General features: G+C 36.7%; 1 long non-coding RNA gene across 1 annotated transcript; it reads left to right on the top strand.

Annotated features, from left to right (window-relative positions):
- The first annotated feature begins 14,396 nt into the window (after positions 1-14,396).
- On the top strand, positions 14,397-16,646 carry LOC141900479 (uncharacterized). The gene is made up of 6 exons (XR_012618704.1): positions 14,397-14,848; positions 14,927-15,139; positions 15,326-15,586; positions 15,661-15,854; positions 15,942-16,069; positions 16,153-16,646. It is a non-coding gene; the product is annotated as an uncharacterized LOC141900479 (long non-coding RNA).
- The last annotated feature ends 1,823 nt before the right edge of the window (positions 16,647-18,469 follow it).

The following is an 18,469-nucleotide window of genomic DNA, read 5'->3' as shown; positions in this document are numbered from 1 at the left end:
ACCCCCCTGTTTTCTTGTTATTGAAAGTAACATCACTAGTTATAGAGTAGATGATTCGGTTTTTTATTGTTTGATGAACTTGCAGTTAATAAGAATGATTAATAATACAATACTCTCAGGTCATTGAAACATAATCTTTAATGTTATCTTAATTTTAGGGATTTAGGGTTTTAAGCTGAAATAGATTATAAATGAATGAAACAATGGAATTTTAAATCAGTATTTTTTCGTTACTGTTAGAGAACTTTTATTTAGTTTTTAGGCTTTTCACTTTTTGGTTTCTCTAGATTCTAGTTTTTTTCTAAAATATTGTTGAATTTTTTTTAAATCGATTTTAAGCTTAACTTGAGTCCCAGCAGGCTAGTGTATTTGCTTTTCATCCGTTATTCGACTCGCAGAATATCAAGATGGCTGACTGGTAGCCATTCTTGTTCGCCAAAATCGGCAGTTTTACACAGTTTTGAAGTTTTTATGGGAGGTTTCAAAGATTTCTCCAACATTTGATGTTTGATATCGATATGTATCCCCCATCATTATTAGAAATATTGGGTTGCTTTAACTTACAGTCATGATGTTTGATAATTGTTAGCATTGTCATAGGACCAGTCTTACCCCATTTTCTATTCTTCCCATCAGGGGTATTGAATTCATACAATTTTTCCATGAGTTTTGGTATTTATGCATATAACCGCAATCAATTGCATATTTGTAGCATTGGTTTTTGTTATGTTTACCATGGGCATTGAATATTGAAATTGTCAGATTGTCAAGCATTTCACCGAGTGGGCATGGTGTCCCTGCACCTCTAGTTTATATCTTTTTTCACTGCTTTCAAGGTTCTCGTACACATTTCATATTTACGTGCAGCTTTTTCATTCAATATACATCAATGCCATCCTCGCTTGCCAGGTTTTAATTGTCGTCTGCCGAAGCTCATGCCAAGACAAACCCTGGTCGCAAACTCTTCATTGGTCTATTACGTTGTTCAAGATTGCTTGGGTAGTCAGGTTGCCACTGAGAGGCCACCAGTCTATATATCTAGCCAATCAGATGTGTTGTTTTTCGCCGGCAGATTTGCTACACATCTGATTGACTAGATGTAAAGTCTAGTGGCCGCTTAGCAGCAACCTGTCGACTCGAGATATCTCGGACAATGTAAGAGACCAATGAAGGGTTTGTGACCAGGGTTTGTGTAAGCGTGAAATTCGGTGGGCGACAATAAAACCCTGGTGATTGAGGATGTATCGATGTACATATCAACACACAAAAAGCCAAACATAATAGGCGGCATTATTATTGGGAGGTGCACCTGGCCTAATATACCGCGCGGTAAAAACCACTCTTTCTGTGGTTGTGTAGTACCAGTAATTGATGATCATCGAGTGAGTGATTGGCCTGGCCCAGTTATTCCATTCTGAAATCACTTGGAATCCGATTATGATTGACAAATAATATAAAATATTTCATCAAATTGATCGACACATTTTATCCGTACTTGTACATGTAGTAAATTTATGAATAGCTTTTTATTTGTATATATTATATTTCTTTTTAGATTTTTTTTATTGATTTTGATTTCTACTTGTAAATATTTTTAGATATCTTTTTAACTTAAGATTTTAATGATTATTTAAACATTTCAAATATAATCTTAAATTTTTAATTTTCTCAACTTCATAATATCTATACATCAAATCTTTTTTAGTGCAAATTTTGATATAGATTCAATTGATAATTGATATTTTTAATTCTATTGAATAATTTTAATATTCAAAACAACAGAATGAATGCATTCAATCTTAGTTTAATACTGATATCACTTGTTGAATCTATTGTTTTAACGAGATTTTAACCCATACGTTTGGAGCATTGATATTATTTCATTGCATTAGTCCCGCCTCCTCATTTATGGCTGATGGTTGATTTAAGATTTTCAGCTTCTGATAACATTAATATTAATTCAATGCTACGTTATGTTTTGTTGCTTTATTTCTTACGAACGTTTTCAAAGATGACTTTTTGTCGAATTGATATTTGGTAGTGCAGAGGATGAGATAATTATACAATTTTATAGAATTGTCTAAAATACTGTACCTTGTAACATATAAGTAGTATTGCTAGTGTACCTCTATTTTCAAGTTGTCCTGTGGTACGACGTTAAACTGCCTTATTTTAACAATACGTTTTATCCATACATTTTATCAGTGATTTTTATCTATTTGTCCTGTGGTATGACGTTAAACTGCCTCTTTTTAACCGTTTTTACCCATATGTTTTATTGTTTTTATCATATGTTTTATCGTTTTTATAAGCCCTTCTTTTTCTACCTTTCTCTATCCTTTCCCTCTCTGTCTCTATCCTTTCCCTCTCTGTCTCTATCCTATCCCTCTCTGTCTCTATCCTATCCCTCTCTGTCTCTATCCTTTCCCTCTTTCTCTAACCCACTAACTCTCTTCCTCTTTCTCTAACCCACTAACTCTCTCTTCCTCTTTCTTTAACCCACTAACTCTCTCCTCTCTCTCCTTTCTTCATCCCTCTCCTTCATCCTTCCTCCTCTATCCCTCCTCTCTCTCTCTCCTCACTCTCCTCTCTCTCTCTTTCGCTCTCTTTCTCTCTATCTTGTAAATATTGTAAATTTGTAAATAGTAGTTTTTATTTCTCTTGTAAATATTGTAAATTTGTAAATAGTAGTTTTTATTTCTCTTGTAAATATTGTAAATTTGTAAATAGTCGTTTTTATTTCTCTTTTTAATTTTCTTGTAGATATTGTAAATTTGTAGATAGTAGTTTGTTTTTTTCTTTTTTCATAATTTTCATCGGATCTCACTTTATCAATACAACAGAATGAATGCATTCAATCTTGGTTTCAAACTATTACTTTTCACTTTTTTCATACATTCGTAGCATTGATACCATTACGTTAGATAAGTCCCTCCTCCTTTTGAATTAATATTTGAAAGAAGATTCTAGTTAAGCATGTAGTAATAAGCGTATAACGTCGAAGACATTTTGTCACAGGCTGAAGATCATTTTATATCATATGTCAAGAAATAAGGATTGGAGTGACGTTGCTTCCTGTGATCTCTGATCTGTTAGCTTGCAAGTGTATTTAACTATCACTTGTTTGTAAATGATTGAGTGTACTTTACCATTACTGGTTTGCAACATGTTTTACCATCATTGGTTGCAGTTATGAAAAAAATCATCTCATCGATTGTGCATACTTCCCCCTCACTGGTTGTCACTTCATTGGTTGCAGCTATGAACAATCATCTCAATGATTGAGCGAATTTCCCCTCACTGGTTTGAAATATAATTTCCCCTCACTGGTCGCAGTTCATTTGATTGGTTGCAGCTACAACAATCATCTCATTGATTGTACATACTTTCCCCTCACATGTTGTCACTTGATTGGTTGCAGCTATGAACAATCATCTCATTGATTGTGCATATTTTCCCCTCACTGGTTGTCACTTCATTGGTTGCAGCTATGAACAATCATCTCAATGATTGAGCTAATTTCCCCTCACTGGTTTGAAATATAATTTCCCCTCACTGGTTGCAGTTCACTCCATTGGTTGCAGCTATGAACAATCATCTCATTGATTGTGCATACTTCCCCCTCACTGGTTGCAGCTATCTCCATTGGTTGCAGCTATGAACAATCATCTCAATGATTGAGCTAATTTCCCCTCACTGGTTTGAAATATAATTTCCCCTCACTTGTTGCAGTTCACTTGATTGGTTGCAGCTATGAACAATCATCTCATTGATTGTGCATACTTCCCCCTCACTGGTTGCAGTTCACTCTATTGGTTGCAGCTATGAACAATCATCTCATCGATTGTGCATACTTCCCCTCACTTGTTGCAGTTCACTCTATTGGTTGCAGCTATGAACAATCATCTCATCGATTGTGCATACTTCTCCCTCACTGGTTGCAGTTCACTCTATTGGTTGCAGCTATGAACAATCATCTCATCGATTGTGCATACTTCCCCTCACTGGTTGCAGTTCACTCTATTGGTTGCAGCTATGAACAATCATCTCATCGATTGTGCATACTTCCCCTCACTGGTTGCAGTTCACTCTATTGGTTGCAGCTATGAACAATCATCTCATTGATTGTGCATACTTCTCCCTCACTGGTTGCAGTTCACTCCATTGGTTGCAGCTATGAACAATCATCTCATCGATTGTGCATACTTCCCCTCACTGGTTGCAGTTCACTTGATCGGTTGCAGCTATGAACAATCATCTCATCGATTGAGCATACTTTCCCCTCACTTGTTGCAGTTCACTTGATTGGTTGCAGCTATGAACAATCATCTCATCGATTGTGCATACTTCCCCTCACTGGTTGCAGTTCACTCCATTGGTTGCAGCTATGAACAATCATCTCATCGATTGTGCATACTTCCTCTCACTGGTTGCAGTTCACTCCATTGGTTGCAGCTATGAACAATCATCTCATCGATTGTGCATACTTCCTCTCACTGGTTTGCAGTTTTCAGCTTTTGTTTGATGATGATAAGTGCTGGTTTTATCATTGGCTCTACACCAACAGTTATGAAAATGTTTGGAGCCTTTGCCAGACGTCTTGTGGGTTCGATCTCTTAAAGAAAAAGCTAAAAGGGATAAGGGTTTCAATTTGGAATACAGTTTGTCTCCTCCAGCAACAAACGTCCATAGTCTAGAATAGACTGATTTGCATTTGTAAAAAAGCTTTGATAGGTGTATCGCTACATTTCCTACAAGACTCCTCTCTCTCTCTCTCTCTCTCTCTCCTCTCTCTCATCACGAAATGTGAATTACTGCTAAATCAATTGGTGGTGATAAAAGTTAAGTGTTACAAAACACTGAAAGTTGGTGTCTTGAAACAATGATACATGTAATGAAACATTGATAGATGTACTGATCTTGCGGTTTGTTCTACCTCCTTCCTCTGCTACGAGGTGATATATCGTGCCATTTTTATATACAATATCAAAATCATAGGCAATTAAAATCTTGTGGTGGCATGGCTTCTCCTTTTGTTCTCTATAACTCCCGGTAATGGCCTTGCTATGACATCAAACGAGTATCAAATACAGAAGATACTCCTTTCGTCATGTAGAAACATGGCAAATACTGTTGTTTGCTACAGCATGTTGCTCATTCCACTCTGTTCTAAGGGTGATATTGAGTTTTGGAGTCTCTTCTCCTTCCCTTGCCTTCTTGAATTGTCAAATAGATGTGACTTACAATACTGATAACTTCCTTATTTGAAAACTTCATGTTGCTGATGCTTGCTATCATTCAACTGTTTTGGTTGTGATATTGAGTTTTAAACGTTGTGTTAGGTGTACATGCCTCCTCTCCTCTCTCTCCTCTCTCATCAAAAATTAAATAAGACACTCCTTTTTTATATACATTTAGTTTTTTGCTGTGGTTTCCTCAATAGAAAAGTTTGAAATTGCTCATTGATTGCAGCACATTTCAAACTATGGATCAATTACTGCTAAATCAATTGGTGGTGATGAAAGTTAAGTGCTACAAAAACACTGTGGGTGAATTACTGCTAATTTATAACTGATGACCTCCTTTAATACTGCTGCTTGGTGCTGGGTGTTAATTAATACACTCTGTTTTGGAGTGATATTGAGTTCAGGAGTCTCCTCCTTCCTTCTTCAAGTGTCATGTAGAAACGTGACAAAGGAACTGAATTGTCAGTGCGTTACAACACTGATGATCTCCTTTAATACTGCTGCTTGGTGCTGGGTGTTAATTAATACACTCTGTTTTGGAGTGATATTGAGTTCAGGAGTCTCCTCCTTCCTTCTTCAAGTGTCATGTAGAAACGTGACAAAGGAACTGAATTGTCAGTGCGTTACAACACTGATGACCTCCTTTAATACTGCTGCTTGCTGCTGGGTGTTAATTCTTACCACCTTCCATGAACTTCTTGAATTATTACATTAAACATTATTACAATAAGAATTATTACATTTAACATTATAACATCATGAATCATCCTCCTTAAATACTGCTGCTTGCTGCTGGCTCTGTTTTGGGGTGATATTGAGTTCAGGAGTCTCCTCCTTCCTTCTTCAACTGTCATGTAGAAACGTGACAAAGGAACTGAATTGTCAGTGCATTACAACACTGATGACCTCCTTTAATACTGCTGCTTGGTGCTGGGTGTTAATTAATACACTCTGTTGGGGTGATATTGAGTTCAGGAGTCTCCTCCTTCCTTCTTCAACTGTCATGTAGAAACGTGACAAAGGAACTGAATTGTCAGTGCGTTACAACACTGATGACCTCCTTTAATACTGCTGCTTGCTGCTGGGTGTTGATTCTTACCACCTTCCATGAACTTCTTGAATTATTACATTAAACATTATTACTATAAGAATTATTACATTAAACATTATAACATCATGAATCATCCTCCTTAAATACTGCTGCTGGCTGCTGGCTCTGTTGTGGGGTGATATTGAGTTCAGGAGTCTCCTCCTTCCTTCTTCAACTGTCATGTAGAAACGTGACAAAGGAACTGAATTGTCAGTGCGTTACAACACTGATGACCTCCTTTAATACTGCTGCTTGCTGCTGGGTGTTGATTCTTACCACCTTCCATGAACTTCTTGAATTATTACATTAAACATTATTACTATAAGAATTATTACATTAAACATTATAACATCATGAATCATCCTCCTTAAATACTGCTGCTTGCTGCTGGCTCTGTTTTGGGGTGATATTGAGTTCAGGAGTCTCCTCCTTCCTTCTTCAACTGTCATGTAGAAACGTGACAAAGGAACTGAATTGTCAGTGCGTTACATCACTGATGACCTCCTTTAATACTGCTGCTTGCTGCTGGGTGTTGATTCTTACCACCTTCCATGAACTTCTTGAATTATTACATTAAACATTATTACTATAAGAATTATTACATTAAACATTATAACATCATGAATCATCCTCCTTAAATACTGCTGCTTGCTGCTGGCTCTGTTTTGGGGTGATATTGAGTTCAGGAGTCTCCTCCTTTCTTCTTCAACTGTCATGTAGAAACGTGACAAACGAACTGAATTGTCTGTGCATTAAACACTGATGACCTCCTTTAATACTGCTGCTTGCTGCTGGGTGTTAATAAATACACTCTGTTCAGGGGTGATATTGAGTGCAGGAGTCTCCTCCTTCCTTCTTCAACTGTCATGTAGAAACGTGACTTACAAACTGAATTGTCAGTGTGTTACAAAACTGATGACCTCCTTTAATACTGCTGCTTGCTGCTGGGTGTTAATAAATACACTCTGTTCAGGGGTGATATTGAGTGCAGGAGTCTCCTCCTTCCTTCTTCAACTGTCATGTAGAAACATGACAAACAAACTGAATTGTCAGTCTGGTACAACACTGATGACCTCCTTAAATACTGCTGCTTGCTGCTGCGCGTTAATAAATACACTCTGTAATGGGGTGATATTGAGTTTTGGCAAGTTTTGCTCCCTGAGCATCCTTATTACGACTTAACGTTTTAAATGTATAAATATTCAAAACAGCTATCCATCGATAGCTTTGTGGTGGCTGAATCATTGAAATGTCGCTGGTGTTGGTTCAGTGTATATATTGTAATATATGTCGGTGAATTGGGACTGATTATGTTTCCTAATCGTCCTCATTATGACTTTACATTTTAAATGTATAAATATTCAAAACAGCTATCCATCGATAGCTTTGTGGTGGTTGAATCATTGAAATGTCGCTGGTGTTGGTACATTGTATATATTGTAATATATGTCGGTGAAATGGGATTGATCATATTTTGTGATCGTCTTTTTTGCGACTTAGCGTTTTAAATGTATAAATATTCAAAGCAGCTATCCATCGATAGCTTTGTGGTGGCTGAATCATTGAAATGTCGCTGGTGTTGGTTCTGTGTATATATTGTAATATATGTCGGTGAATTGGGACTGATTATGTTTCCTAATCGTCCTCATTATGACTTTACATTTTAAATGTGTAAATATTCAAAACAGCTATCCATCGATAGCTTTGTGGTGGTTGAATCTTTGAAATGTCGCTGGTGTTGGTACATTGTATATATTGTAATATATGTCGGTGAAATGGGATTGATCATGTTTTGTGATTATCCTTCTTGCGACTTTACGTTTTAAATGTATAAATATTCAAAGCAGCTATCCATCGATAGCTTTGTGGTGGTTGAATCTTTGAAATGTCATTGGTGTTGGTTCTGTATATATATATTGTAATATATGTCGGTGAATTGGGATTGATTATGTTTCCTGATCGTCCTTATTGCGACTTTACGTTTTAAATGTATAAATATTCAAAACAGCTATCCATCGATAGCTTTGTGGTGGTTGAATCTTTGAAATGTTGGTACATTGTATATATTGTAATATATGTCGGTGAATTGGGATTGATTATGTTTCCTGATCGTCCTTATTGCGACTTTACGTTTTAAATGTATAAATATTCAAAACAGCTATCCATCGATAGCTTTGTGGTGGTTGAATCTTTGAAATGTCGCTGGTGTTGGTACATTGTATATATTGTAATATATGTCGGTGAATTGGGACTGATTATGTTTCCTGATCGTCCTTATTGCGACTTTACGTTTTAAATGTATAAATATTCAAAACAGCTATCCATCGATAGCTTTATGGTGGTTGAATCATTGAAATAATGCTGGTGTTGGTTCTCTGTGTATACTGTATCAGCAAATTATTATCACATTACACATTTTAAAAGTGTTATACTCAAAGATGCTATTGTTTGATTGCTTCACTTTGGTTCCTTGCACCTGAAGGTTGTTAACTGTCATGTAGAAACGTGACAAACGAACTGAATTGTCAGTGCATTAAACACTGATGACCTCCTTTAATACTGCTGCTTGGTGCTGGGTGTTAATTAATACACTCTGTTTTGGAGTGATATTGAGATCAGGAGCCTCCTCCTTCCTGCTTCAACTGTCATGTAGAAACGTGACAAACAAACTGAATTGTCAGTGTGTTACATCACTGATGACCTCCTTTGATACTGCTGTTTGCTGGTGGTGCTAATTGATACACATTGTTTTAGGGTGATATCTAAAATATATATAAAAATTATTACATTAAACATTATAACAACATGAATCATCCTCCTTAAATACTGCTGCTTGCTGCTGGCTCTGTTTTGGGGTGATATTGAGATCAGGAATCTCCTCCTTCCTGCTTCAACTATCATATAGAAACGTGACAAACTGTATGGTCAGTGTGTTACATCACTGATGACCTCCTTAAATACTGCTGCTTGCTGCTGGCTCTGTTTTGGGGTGATATTGAGATCAGGAGTCTTCTCCTTCCTGCTTCAACTGTCATGTAGAAACGTGACAAACAAACTGAATTGTCAGTGTGTTACAACATTGATGACCTCCTTTAATACTGCTGCTTGCTGCTGGCTCTGTTTTGGGGTGATATTGAGATCAGGAGTCTTCTCCTTCCTGCTTCAACTGTCATATAGAAACGTGACAAACAAACTGAATTGTCAGTGTGTTACAACACTGATGAACTCCTTTAATACAGCTGCTTAATTGATACACTCTGTTTTGGGGTGATATTGAGGTCAGGAGTCTCCTCCTTCCTTCTTCAACTGTCATGTAGAAACGTGATAAAGGAACTGAATTGTCAGTGCGTTACAACACTGATGATCTCCTTTAATCATGCTGCTTGCTGCTGAGTGTTAATTGATACACTCTGTTTTGGGGTGATATTGAGTGCAGGAGTCTCCTCCTTCCTTCTTCAACTGTCATGTAGAAAGGTGACAAAGGAACTGAATTGTCAGTGCGTTACAACACTGATGACCTCCTTTAATACTGCTGCTTGCTGCTGGGTGTTAATTCTTACCACCTTCCATGAACTTCTTGAATTATTACATTAAACATTATTACTATAAGAATTATTACATTAAACATTATAACATCATGAATCATCCTCCTTAAATACTGCTGCTTGCTGCTGGCTCTGTTTTGGGGTGATATTGAGTTCAGGAGTCTCCTCCTTCCTTCTTCAACTGTCATGTAGAAACGTGACAAAGGAACTGAATTGTCAGTGCGTTACAACACTGATGATCTCCTTTAATACTGCTGCTTGCTGCTGGGTGTTAATTGATACACTCTCATTTGAGGTGATATTGAGTGCAGGTGTCTCCTCCTTCCTTCTTCAACTGTCATGTAGAAACGTGACAAAGGAACTGAATTGTCAGTGCGTTACAACACTGATGACCTCCTTTAATACTGCTGCTTGCTGCTGGGTGTTAATTCTTACCACCTTCCATGAACTTCTTGAATTATTACATTAAACATTATTACTATAAGAATTATTACATTAAACATTATAACATCATGAATCATCCTCCTTAAATACTGCTGCTTGCTGCTGGCTCTGTTTTGGGGTGATATTGAGTTCAGGAGTCTCCTCCTTCCTTCTTCAACTGTCATGTAGAAACGTGACAAAGGAACTGAATTGTCAGTGTGTTACAACACTGATGACTACCTTTAATACTGCTGCTTGCTGCTGCGTGTTAATTTATACACTCTGTTTTGGGGTGATATTGAGTTCAGTAGTCTCCTCCTTCCTGCTTCAACTGTCATGTAGAAAAGTGACAAACAAACTGAATTTCAGTGTGTTACAACACTGATGACCACCTATAATACTGCTGCTTGCTGCTGGGTGTTAATTGATACACTCTGTTTTGGGGTGATATTGAGTGCAGGAGTCTCCTCCTTCCTTCTTCAATTGTCATGTAGAAACATGACAAACAAACTGAATTGTCAGTGTGTTACAACACTGATGACCTTTAATACTGCTGCTTGCTGCAGCGTGTTAATAAATGCACTCTGTTCAGGGGTGATATTGAGTGCAGGAGTCTCCTCCTTCCTTCTTCAACTGTCATGTAGAAACGTGACAATCAAACTGAATTTTCAGTGTGGTACAACACTGATGGCCTCCTTTAATACTGCTGCTTGCTGCTGCGTGTTAATTAATACACTCTGTTTTGGGGTGATATTGAGTTCAGGAGTCTCCTCCTTCCTTCTTCAACTGTCATGTAGAAACGTGACAAACAAACTGAATTTTCAGTGTGTTACAACACTGATGGCCTCCTTTAATACTGCTGCTTGCTGCTGCGTGTTAATTAATACACTCTGTTATGGGGTGATATTGAGTGTTGGCAAGTTTTGCTCCCTGAGCATCCTTATTGCGACTTAACGTTTTAAATGTACAAATATTCAAAACAGCTATCCATCGATAGCTTTGTGGTGGTTGAATCTTTGAAATGTCGCTGGTGTTGGTACATTGTATATATTGTAATATATGTCGGTGAAATGGGATTGATCATGTTTTGTGATTGTCCTTATTGCAACTTTACGTTTTAAATGTATAAATATTCAAAACAGCTATCCATCGATAGCTTTGTGGTGGTTGAATCATTGAAATGTTGCTGGTGTTGTTACATTGTATATATTGTAATATATGTCGGTGAAATGGGATGGATCATATTTTGTGATCGTCGTTTTTGCGACTTAGCGTTCTAAATGTATAAATATTCAAAGCAGCTATCCATCGATAGCTTTGTGGTGGCTGAATCATTGAAATGTCGCTGGTGTTGGTTCTGTGTATATATTGTAATATATGTCGGTGAATTGGGACTGATTATGTTTCCTAATCGTCCTCATTATGACTTTACATTTTAAATGTATAAATATTCAAAACAGCTATCCATCGATAGCTTTGTGGTGGTTGAATCTTTGAAATGTCATTGGTGTTGGTTCTGTGTATATATATTGTAATATATGTCGGTGAATTGGGATTGATTATGTTTCCTGATCGTCCTTATTGCGACTTTACGTTTTAAATGTATAAATATTCAAAACAGCTATCCATCGATAGCTTTGTGGTGGTTGAATCTTTGAAATGTCGCTGGTGTTGGTACATTGTATATATTGTAATATATGTCGGTGAATTGGGACTGATTATGTTTCCTGATCGTCCTTATTGCGACTTTACGTTTTAAATGTATAAATATTCAAAACAGCTATCCATCGATAGCTTTATGGTGGTTGAATCATTGAAATAATGCTGGTGTTGGTTCTCTGTGTATACTGTATCAGCAAATTATTATCACATTACACATTTTAAAAGTGTTATACTCAAAGATGCTATTGTTTGATTGCTTCACTTTGGTTCCTTGCACCTGAAGGTTGTTAACTGTCATGTAGAAACGTGACAAACGAACTGAATTGTCAGTGCATTAAACACTGATGACCTCCTTTAATACTGCTGCTTGGTGCTGGGTGTTAATTAATACACTCTGTTTTGGAGTGATATTGAGATCAGGAGCCTCCTCCTTCCTGCTTCAACTGTCATGTAGAAACGTGACAAACAAACTGAATTGTCAGTGTGTTACATCACTGATGACCTCCTTTGATACTGCTGTTTGCTGGTGGTGCTAATTGATACACATTGTTTTAGGGTGATATCTAAAATATAAATAAAAATTATTACATTAAACATTATAACAACATGAATCATCCTCCTTAAATACTGCTGCTTGCTGCTGGCTCTGTTTTGGGGTGATATTGAGATCAGGAATCTCCTCCTTCCTGCTTCAACTATCATATAGAAACGTGACAAACTGTATGGTCAGTGTGTTACATCACTGATGACCTCCTTAAATACTGCTGCTTGCTGCTGGCTCTGTTTTGGGGTGATATTGAGATCAGGAGTCTTCTCCTTCCTGCTTCAACTGTCATGTAGAAACGTGACAAACAAACTGAATTGTCAGTGTGTTACAACATTGATGACCTCCTTTAATACTGCTGCTTGCTGCTGGCTGTGTTTTGGGGTGATATTGAGATCAGGAGTCTCCTCCTTCCTTCTTCAACTGTCATGTAGAAACGTGACAAACAAACTTAATTGTCAGTGTGTTACATCATTGATGACCTCCTTTAATACTGCTGCTTGCTGCTGGCTCTGTTTTGGGGTGATATTGAGATCAGGAGTCTTCTCCTTCCTGCTTCAACTGTCATGTAGAAACGTGACAAACAAACTGAATTGTCAGTGTGTTACATCACTGATGACCTCCTTTAATACTGCTGCTTGCTGCTGGCTCTGTTTTGTGGTGATATTGAGATCGGGAGTCTCCTCCTTCCTTCTTCGACTGTCATGTAGAAACGTGACAAACAAACTGAATTGTCAGTGTGTTACATCACTGATGACCTCCTTTAATACTGCTGCTTGAGGCTGGGTGTTAATTGATATGCTCTGGGGTGATATCGATGCATTTTCCTCCCTTCTTCAACTGTCATGTAGAAACGTGACAAACAAACTGAATTGTCAGTGTGTTACATCACTGATGACCTCCTTGAATACTGCTGCTTGAGGCTGGGTGTTGATTAATACACTCTGTTTTGGGGTGATATTGAGATCAGGAGTCTTCTCCTTCCTGCTTCAACTGTCATGTAGAAACGTGACAAACAAACTGAATTGTCAGTGTGTTACATCACTGATGACCTCCTTTAATACTGCTGCTTGCTGCTGGCTCTGTTTTGTGGTGATATTGAGATCGGGAGTCTCCTCCTTCCTTCTTCGACTGTCATGTAGAAACGTGACAAACAAACTGAATTGTCAGTGTGTTACATCACTGATGACCTCCTTAAATACTGCTGCTTGAGGCTGGGTGTTGATTAATACACTCTGTTTTGGGGTGATAGTGAGTTCGGGAGTCTCCACCTTCCTTCTTCAACAGTCATGTAGAAATATGACAAACAAACTGAATTGTCAGTGTGTTACAACACTGTTGGGCTCCTTTAATACTGCTGCTTGCTGCTGGGTGTTAATTGATACACTCTGTTTTGGGGTGATATATTGAGTTTTGGTGAGTTTTGCTGCCTGATCTCCCTTGTAGCGACTTTATGTAAAAGGAATAAAAGGTATAAAAGAATAATAGGTTTAAAAGAATGATGTTATAAACTTTACATGTCAATGAAGAAACAGATGGGAAATACTGTTGCATGTTGATTTCTACATTCTGTTCTAATTAAGTGTGATGATTAAAACTTGAATTAGTCATTACTTGTTCAGTAGATTTGTTAGATAGGAATCAGCTAAACTGGGTCAGAGTGTTTTATCAATGCTGATAAACTCTAAACCTGAGTTAATAAAACTTCAAAACATTGGAGCCAATTCTTGTCCTTTATAGCCTATTAAATGAAGATCGATCATCATAAACACCGGTGAAAACAATTGACGTCTCACTTTGCACCTGACGTCTCACTTTGTACCTGACGTCTCACTTTGTACCTGACTTCTCACTTTGCACTGATGCATCCATGCACTAATGCACTTGCATGAAATGGCACTAAATACATAAAGACACACAAATTGTGTTTATGTATATTTCAGGGGATACACATGCACACCCGCGGGTCCATGCGCATGATCGGCATGTAGAGTGCTATCTTTGTTTGTGTGTGGATATAATTTGTGATAATGTTTCAGTGTTTGTCATTGAAAAGCATTAATTCTACAAACAATCTTAAATACTCATTTTGTAAACAAAAACATAAAAGGTTAATGATTAATTGTAAAATGGTAAAAATGAAATGTTAAAATATCTATGTCTGAAATAATGTACTGAAGATTAAGTCGCAGTGGTTATAGAAAGATTAGAGCTTCAGATCAGCTAGATCCGATGTACTGAGTTATCTCACTCAAAGTCAGAAACAAAGAGAGTCACAGGGAAAGTTAACAGTTCCAGAGGAACGTCGAGTCATTTGTCTGAACTGACTTTAAATCAGGTATGATATTGAAATTGTATAAATCAATTTTCAAAGTCTCAAAATTGAAAATTATTCATATTTTGTGTTATCTTGTAGCAATATTGAGAGGTTTACCACAGAACTGAGTCTCACCAGAGATGAGACAATTACCAGGAATCAGTTAGATTAATGTCACCACTGAGATCAGTAGTACTGATTCATCTCCGTCAAAGCATGGACTCTAGTCAGCAACAGAGATACAGAGTCGCAAGGAAGGTTAATAGTTCCAGAGGAATGTCGAGTCATTAGTCTGAACTGACTATAAATGAGGTATATTAAGTTAGATAGACATGGATTTCTTGTTGTTGGGAAAGTCTCAAACGTTATGATGGTCTGTTACATGTATTCTTGTAGCAAATCATTAGACATACAATACCAGAGGAAGGATCAGTCATTGAACTGACAATAGATCAAAGTGTCAAAATCTAAATTTATTCATATTTTGTTTTCTTTTAGCTAATATTGAGAGGTTTACCACAGAACTGAGTTGTCACCAGAGATGAGAATATCACCAGTGAGATCAGTACAGAACTATGTTTATCCAAGTGGTAAGATCAGGGCGTCTCCAGTGAGATAAGAGCCGATCACAAGTGAGATGAGATCAGTGGTGCTGTGCTGTATCTGCCTCTAAGTCAGGAACGAAGTAACAATTAAGAGTCACACGTTAACAGTTCCAGCGGAACGTCGAGTCATTTGTCTGAACTGACAATGAATCAGGTATAATATTGAAATTATATAAAAATCTCAAAAATTGAAAATTGCCGGTATTCATATTTTGTGTTTTCTTGTAGTAAATATTGAGAGGTCCACAGAACTGAGTCACTATAGATGAGACAATCACCCAGGCATCAGATCAGTTAGATGAATGTCACCGCTGAGATCAGTAGTACTGAGTTATCTGCCTTAGTCAACAACAAAGTAGTGTCACAAAGTGAACAGTTGCAAAGGAAGGTCGAGTCATTAGTCTGAACTGACTTTAAATCAGGTATAATTTTGAAATTACATGAATCAATTTTCAAACCTGACATTATTCAAAAATTATTCATATTTTGAATTTACGTGTTGTAAGTAGGAAATATCTAAAGATGTTATGTTACTACAAGATGGAAAAATACCTGCAGGGATTTACATGAATATTCTTCCAATGTTGAAAGGATGAAAGAATGGATGAGTCATGAATCTGAACAGACTATAAATCAGGTATATTGTAATAGAAAAACGACTTTAAATGTTTTATTGATTGTTTAAAATATCCTTTAATGTTTGTTTAATTTGTCTTCTAGGTGAAAAAATGTGTGATACATCTAATTTAATAATAAGATGGCGCCTGTTAATCATTTGAGAACTCTAATGAGTTTCTGGAACTTAGAGAACTCTAATGCATTCCTTGAACTAAGAGAACTCTAACACGTTGCTGGAACTTCGAGATGCGTTGCTGAAACATGGGAGATCTCTAATGCCTTGCTGCTGGAACTTCCAGAACTCTAATGCGTTGCTGGAACTTGTTGAAATCTAACGCGTTGCTGGAACTTCGAGAACTCTAATGCGTTGCTGAAACTTGGGAGAACTCTAATGCGTTGCTAGAACTTGGAGAACTCTAATGCATTGCTGGAACTTCGAGAACTCTAATGCGTTGCTGGAACTTGGTGAACTCTAATGCGTTACTGAAACTTGGATTACTCTAATGCGTTGCTCGAACTTGGAGAACTCTTAATGCATTGCTGGAACTTGGACAACTCTTCTGCGTGTTAAGACTTTGAGAATTCTTGTTTGTGGAACTGACCATGTGTATGAACATATGTGTTCAATTTGAGATTTTTGATTTATTTATTTATTGAGATTTTTGATTTATTGATTTATTTATTTTGATTTAAATAAAACAAGTTAGAATATCTTTGATCGCTTCTAAAGAATTGTTGAGATTGTTTTGAGGTCGAACTGAAATGCAGTAGTCAGTTCCGTAGTGTGTTTGAATAACGATATGACATGATGACTGACCCTTGATTTCTTCGTGTTGACTTCTGTCGGTGTTGGTTAATTACAATGCATTTTAACTCGTTTGTTTTTGTAAATACCATATTTATTTCTATGAAATGACATGATCGATTCGTAGAGGAGCTGTATTCTCAACTTGGTGTAGAATAGTAAAACGAGGTGGAAAGTACTTACGTTACCAGTTTATCTTGTCTTTTATTTGTTACATTGATGAATTATATTGATTTTGTGGTGCTTAATTGATTTAAAGGGCTTTGTGATTGGTGTTTGATAATTGGTTGACCTTTGTTTACATGTAAATACATATTGAACTATTAATCACAACAACTAAAACCTATTCGTGGTTTAGTTGTTCACTACAAATTGTTTTTGTTATTTTTCTGTGATCTACAGTTGACTCAGCTCTCGGCTCTTTAACTCGAATCACACTAATCAATTATAGTATTATACTTTTTTTAAAATCGTGATCAATTTTACGATTACAGACCCGGTCGCAATAGAAATGAACTGTTTACAAATTTTATTTTACAAATATGACCCAGCCGAGCTATGAGGCCATATATTGGTTCACAGCCATCCCGCTACGTAGGCCGTAGGCCTACGTGAGACGTCAATTTTCTCAATCATAATTATCTAAATTTTTTCCCAATCTGTCTCAAATAATTCCCAAAACCAGTACCATGACAAATTGTAAATTATGAATAACAAATGTTGAGAAATGACCTAAGTTTTCCCCCCAATCAATCGTGCGGGTATCTCATTAAATTATCAACACCTCATCCAACTTTAGGAATGCCAATACACTTGCGTAGTAGTCATAATCAATGCCATAAACCAAATATCAAGATCGTGTCAATAACATCATTCGTTCTTGACGAAAAGTGAAATCAATACACCGGTAGCCTACTTGGGACAAAACTTTGTGTTCCCCAAGTGGCCTAAAAATCGTGCCATGATGCAATCGTGTATTGAAATAATGCGTATTTTAACTATGATCAAATCAATGCACAGACATCTGCTTTACATCAACCTAAAGAATAGAGTCTCCTAAATAATATACTCAATTTTCAGAAAGCCTCAGGTTTTAGTTTTAGAGAAATTTGATTTTTAATTCTAATTTTTAAATGTTGAGCCATGATGCAATCGTGCGTTCAAATACGCGTATTTTTTATGAACAAATCAAGACGTATGCTTTGAAAATTAACTTGAAGAATAGAGATTTTCGTCAAATGCTCCATTTTCAAGAATTTTCAGGCTTTAGTTTTAGTGAAATTTGATCTTTCATTAGATTTTGCGCGCCATGACATCGCGTAGGCCTAACTATTAATTAATAATACCAAATTGAACAATATGGTGTCTCCCCGTTCGGATAATTAATTTTCAGGTAGCCTTATGTTTTACTTCTAGACATATTTCTAATTTTAAAATTCACATAACGCACTCTGTCACGCAATCGTACTGGAAATAACTGGCATTATTGATGTAAGATACATTTCGATGAGAATCTATGAAATTTACGAAAATCATTCATATTTTAATTAAACAATAATGAATTATATAAAACAATTATTGAGCACTCTACTGCCCCGGTGACTTCATTGAATG

Source organism: Tubulanus polymorphus, chromosome 2, assembly GCF_964204645.1.
Source record: "Tubulanus polymorphus chromosome 2, tnTubPoly1.2, whole genome shotgun sequence".
Lineage (NCBI taxonomy): Eukaryota > Metazoa > Nemertea > Palaeonemertea > Tubulaniformes > Tubulanidae > Tubulanus > Tubulanus polymorphus.
This window is presented reverse-complemented; position numbering and strand designations above follow the sequence as displayed.